Genomic DNA, 6392 nt, shown 5'->3' on the forward strand with positions numbered 1-6392 from the left:
CTGATTTAATAATCGAATGCCATCAAAGAAGTGTGAATTCAAACAAAAATGAGCTCTGCTGGAAGATGCTCCTTTTCTCTCTTTCTTTTCTTCTATCTCTCCTCTCTTCCTCTCTCCCTCCCTCTCTCTCTCTTTTTCTTTTGTATATGTGGCTAGAGCAAAATCTGGATCTTGAAATTATTGGTACTGAAAAACTTGCTCTCTGGTGAGTCTTAAGAAATCTCTGCCTTCTGGGATGGCCGCTAGGATTTGTCCCTAACAGGTTTTCCATTTGTCTTTCTAGTAGTGGAAGAGATCACTTTGGGATGTTGAGACAGATGTGTAGAGGCACTCAGAATTCTTGGAACAGCCCTAGAATCTGAATGAAGGTGCTTCAGATATTGGTATATTAAATTATGTGTAAGAAATATAAATTTGTCTTATCTGGGGGTGAATTTTTATCTCTATAAAATTTTCATCAAAGGGACGCCTGGGTGGCTCAGTTGGTTGGACGACTGCCTTTTGGCTCAGGTCATGATCCCGGAGTCCTGGGATTGAGTCCCGCATCGGGGGTCCCAGCTCCATGGGGAGTCTGCTTCTCTCTCTGACCTTCTCCTCGCTCATGTTCTCTCTCACTGTCTCTCTCTCAAATAAATAAAATCTTTAAAAAAATTTTTTTTCATCATAATATTTTCCCCTGGCTGAAGACAAGAAGTTGCATTTGGGTCTAGACTGAACGCTGACACCTTGATCTCAGACTTCCTAGCCTCTAGAACTGTGAGAAATATACCTGGTGTTTATAAACCATGAGTTTATGGTATTTTTTGTTACCACAGCCCGAACAAACTAAGACCCTTAGGGGCAGAGAAATTTAAATGTAAAGAGATGTAAAAAATTAAAAAAATTAAGAAACATTTTTAAACCTATATTCTATTCTTCCTTTACTAACTTCTAGATCTTGTAAAGTCAGTATATGCTATATTCACTTTAGCTGTGCTTTAGAAAGATACCATGATCACGAAGGTGGTTTTCCCAGGGCGAGGCTTATCCATTGCACTCCGGATGTGCTGACCCCTGCGATTTCCCCAAATGTGGGAAACTCGACTGCATAATTTGTGGTAGTGGGGGACTGCGTTCGCGCTTTCAAAAAAAAAAAAAAGAAATTAAGTATCAAAGCTGTATCCATATTTGCAATGACATAGATTCAGGTAAGCTTTATGGGAAAGAAATAACTAGATGGAAGAATGACATGCAGAGAAGCCCAGAGCAGTGTTCTGGAATGGGAGGGAGAGCCATCTACTGGGATGCATGTGTGGATATAGTAAGGATACCCTGAGGTATCCTTGATCAAAAATGATCCTGTGATCAAAAATGATCACAACATAAGACAGGGACAGTGTATTACCACACAAGATGGGACTAGGGTTTTGTTCATTGGGTATTGAAGAGAAGGATAAATTTTTTAATTGGTTGTTTTCAATATATGTACATTGTTGAGTGTACACACACACATACACACACACACACGTATATGCATGATCCCTTTAGGAAACTGTTAAGAAATATGTATCACATCCATGCATTTTGGCCCTGATGTCCTATATTTTATCAGTGGCTAACTTTAAGAGCAGTGATAACATGTGATTTATTTTTTGCTCTTATGTTTTTTCCTTTTCAGTGATGAACATCTTGGAATTGAACCAAATATGCTTCATTCTTAATAGAATATAAGCTTAAAATTCCTGTGAGCCAAACCAGATGGACTGTCCCAAACCCAAACAATCAAGTGATATGATCTGGGTTGGTTAAACTTTAGCCCTACAGTGTACTATGGAATTCATCCTGCACATCCTGCTTACCTGACTAGGTAAAAATAATCATCCATTAAGCAATAAAAATCTTTACTCGGATTCCAAAGGAAATTCGGTCTTTTGTTGTTTTTTTCCTGCTTTTTCTCCCTTGAATTCTTCTCTAATTTCCCCATAATTCTATTCTCATTCTACATCACCCCCGCTCCAGAGCACATGTCCTTTCCCCGGGAACTAGCAGGCATTCCCACATCTATTTGTCGACCCTATGCCTTTATTTCCCAGGAAGTTTTAGAATGATTATTATCCCTCTATCTTTTTATTGCTTTGGCTCTGGTCTCACTAAATATGTCTCTCAAAAATCTTCAAAATACAAACCCAAAATTAGAAAGCATAGGTACCCTACAACTTAGCCATGTTGATGCTGGTGCCTACAGGTAACCATTTTAGCATTTGTTGATTATCTTTAAGAAATACATGCTACATATACCCTAAAAGCAATGATATTAAATATTAGTAGTTTTAATATTATTATATCTTTAATATATAACCAATAATAGAGTTTATAAATACCTATAATGAATAGTTATGAATGTGATTTGATATATAACATTAATTTAAAATTTAAAAAAATGTGATGTTTATAATTTTTCAATAAATATGTTTCTAAAACATCAAATTACACTATACATGATCTTTCTTCACTTTCTTTCCATTTAACATAGAAAGATTTCCTCATCAACATGGATTTTTTAATTTTTAGCAAAGCCATGTTTTGGATGTACCATGTGTATCTCCTTATGTTGATTTTCACTTTTTGCTCTTAAAGGGGCACCTTCTCCCATACAGTTGACCTTGAACAATATGGATTTGAACTGTGTGGGTCCACTTATACACGGATTTTTTAAAAAAATCAATAGAGGAGAGTCCTGTAAATGTATTTTCTCTACTTTATGATTTTAATAACATTCTTTTCTCTATCTCACCTTCTGGGAAGAATACAATATGTAATAATAATATGAAGGTATACGTTATGCAACACATACATATGTATATAACATACAAATAGGTGTTAATCCACTGTTTCTGTTATGGGTAAGTTTTCTGGTCATCAGTAGGCTATCAGTAGTTCAGTTTTGAGGGAGTCAAGAATTATATGCAGATTTTGGACTGTGTGTGGGTTGTCACTTCTAACTCCTGGGTTATTCAAGGGTCAACTGTATTTAGAAAACTATTTTTTGAGGGGCGCCTGAGTGGCTCAGTGGGTTAGAAAACTATTTTTTGTTTTCGTTTTTGTTTTTCTATCTGAGTTTCTAATTCTGAAAATGACCTACTTATTTTTCTAGTGGGATATTTATTTTGTTCCTTATGGTTTGTAGAAAATCTTTTTTTATTAACCCCATCATACATTGTATGTTTTACAAATTACCCATTTTCCAGTTTTTCATTTTTCTTTTACTTTTTTTTTTATAAAGATTTTATTTATTTTACAGAGAGTGGGATCACAAGTAGGCAGAGAGGTAGGTAGAGAGAGAGAGAGAGAGGAGGAAGCAGGCTCTCTGCCGAGCAGAGAGCCTGATGAGGGGCTTGATCTGAGAACCCTGAGATCATGACCTGAGCTGAAGGCAGAGGCTTTAACCCAGTGAGCCACCCAGGTGCCCCTTTCTTTTACTTTTTGAAAAAAATTATTTATTTATGAAAAGAAGGAAGAAAGAGAAGAGATAGAGAGAGCAAGCGAGCATGAGGGGGGAGGGGCGGAGGAAGAGGGAGACACAGGCTCCCTGCTGATCCTGGAGTTGGGGTCGGGGGAGCTGCTTGATCACAGGACCCCAGGATCTTGACCTAAGTGGAAGGCAGACGCTTAACTGTTTGAGCCACCCAGGTGCCTCTGTTATTCTCTTCTGATTTTATCTGTGGTGATGTTTTTGTATACAGGTAGAACATTAAAAAAAAACATTGTGCAGTCCAATTTATCAATCTTTCCTTTGAAAGAGAGACCCTGAGAAAGGCAGTTCTTCTCAGCTTCTGGATGTGGTCATGTCTCAAGATGAGTCCTGGAGCTGCCACCACCATGTTGCTGCCAACTTCCGTCTTGGCCCTTCCTGCCGATATAGTTCCCTAAGACAACCACTTTTCTTTCTTTCTTTTTTTTTTAAAAAAACATTATTTATTTATTTATTTGACAGACAGAGATCACAAATTGGCAGAGACCCAGGCAGAGAGAGGGGGGAAGCAGGCTCCCTGCTGAGCAGAGATCCTGATATGGGGCTTAATCCCAGGACCCTGAGATCATGACCTGAGTCAAAAGCAGAGGCTTAACCCACTGAGCCACCCAGGTGCCCCAACAACCACTTTTCTGATTGTCTTCCATCTTACATCATGTTTCCTCTTCAGAGCTTTATATCAATGAGATCATATAATGTGTTATATTTTGTCCATTTTCTTTTATTTAGCAGAGGCTCATCATGGTTTTGTATCAGAGTCTGCTTCATGTTATTGCTGAATGTGTTCTATTGTGTGAATAAACCACAATATGTTTACTCTTTGTGTTGATGGACATTTGGGTAGTTTCCAGTTTGGGGGCTATTATGAGGGGGGACTAGGTACATTCCTCTGTAAGTCTTTTTGTAGCTGAACATTTTCATTTCCTTTGGATAAATGCCTAGGAGTGGAATTGCTAGACCATTGGGTAGAGCAGTTTAACTATATCAGAAACTGCCAAATGGTCTGTCAACAGGTCATACCACTATATACCCCTGACAACAATGTATGGGAGTTCTAGTTCTACAACCTCACTAGTATTTGGGATGGACAGTCTTTTAAAAGTTAAGTAGTCTTTGGTTTTTCTTTTCCTACCCCCCAAACTGCCCAGGTTGCATCTCCACTTCCTCATATCAGGGAGATTATATGATAGTTGTCTTTCTCCGATTAACTTATTTCGCTAAGCATATCGGGAGGGAGACAAACCATAAGAGACTCTTAATTTCACAAAACAAACTGAGGGTTGCTGGGAGGAGGAGGGTCGGGAGAGGTTTGTGGGGTTATGGACATTGGGGAGGGTATGTGCTATGGTGAGTGCTGTGAAGTGTGTAAACTGGCGATTCACACACCTGTACCCCAGAGGCTAATAATACATTATATGTTTAAAAATAAATAAAAAATTAAAAAAAAAGAAAGGCCACTGAAAAAAATTTTAGGTAGTCTTATGGCTGTGCAGTTTTTTTATTTTGCATTTTTGTAATAGCTAATGATGAATATTTTGTAATATATCTAAGGTTTTAGTTCATTTTTAATTGAGTTGTTTTTATTTTTGTTATTGAGCTATTTTTCTTTATATTTTCTATACACAAGCCTTTTTTCAGGTAGATAATTAATAAATATTTTTCCTCGCTCTTAATTGGATGAAGTCCAGTTTATCAATGTTTTTTTGTTTATTGCTTTGGGTGTCCTCTAAGTAACCTTTGCTTATACCCAGGCGTGAAGACTCTCTCCTGTTTTTATTTTTCTAAAAGCTTGAGGTCTATAGTTCATCTTGGATAAATTTTTGTATATTGTGTAAGTAAGGATCGAAGTTCAATGTTTCTCTATATGGATGTGCATGCAGTTGTTACAAAAGCATTTGTTGAAATGACTGTTTTCCCCCCATTATACTGATCAGGTGCCTCTGTCAAAAATTAACGACTGTATTAGTGTTTTACTTCTGATTCTCTAATCTGTGTGTTTGATCTATATCTTTATAATACCATGTAGTTTTAATTACTGGAAGTTTGAGAGCCAGGTATTGTAAGTTCTCCAACTTTGTTTTTCCTTAAAAATGTTTTGTCTATTCTAAGTTTTTCTAATGTTCATATATATATATTTTTTAAAGCCAGCCTACATTCTGCTGTTGTTATGATGAGCCTACTGATAAACTTGGGAAGAATTGACATCCTAACCATATCAAGGCACCCAGTTTTGAACATACTTTATTGTTCATTTATTTAAGTCTTCAATTTTTCTGAGTTATGTTTGTAGCATTTGTAGGGATGGCTTGCAGATCTTTTATTAAATTTATATCTAAGCATTTTATGTTTTGGTTTATAGGTACATAGTTTAAAATATTTTTCAAATGTTTATACTAGTGTATAGAAGTATAATTAATTTTGGTGTATTGACTTTGTATCCTATGGTGTTGATACATTCACTTATTAGCTAGAGTAGTTCTGATATTATTGTAAATGGACTTGCTTATAAAACTTTGCTTATGGGGTGCCTGGGTGGCTCAGTGGTTTAAAGTCTCTGCCTTCAGCTCAGGTCATGATCCCAGTGTCCTGGGATCGAACCCCACGTCGGGCTCTGTTCAGTGGGGAGCCTGCTTCTTCCTCTCTTTCTCTCTCTCTGCCTGCCTCTCCGCCTCCTTGTGCTCTATCTCTCTGTGTCAAATAAATAAATAAAGTCTTAAAAAATACTTTGTTTACTACTTTTTTGCTGATGCTGTGTACAAAGATATTTTATGTTTAACTTGTTTAAATTCACTTTTGTTCTAGCATTTGCTTTTTAGAATTTTTCTTAAAGAAGACAATCAGGTCATTTACAGACAGATACAATTTCTTTCAAAAATTTTTT

General features: G+C 36.8%; 1 non-coding gene across 1 annotated transcript; it reads left to right on the top strand.

Annotated features, from left to right (window-relative positions):
- Positions 1–961: 961 nt before the first annotated feature.
- LOC131835012 (U1 spliceosomal RNA) lies at positions 962–1125 on the top strand. Its single transcript, XR_009355089.1, has one exon. It is a non-coding gene; the product is annotated as a U1 spliceosomal RNA (small nuclear RNA).
- Positions 1126–6392: the final 5267 nt, after the last annotated feature.

This window comes from Mustela lutreola, chromosome 6 (genome assembly GCF_030435805.1).
Source record: "Mustela lutreola isolate mMusLut2 chromosome 6, mMusLut2.pri, whole genome shotgun sequence".
NCBI classification, from domain to species: domain Eukaryota; kingdom Metazoa; phylum Chordata; class Mammalia; order Carnivora; family Mustelidae; genus Mustela; species Mustela lutreola.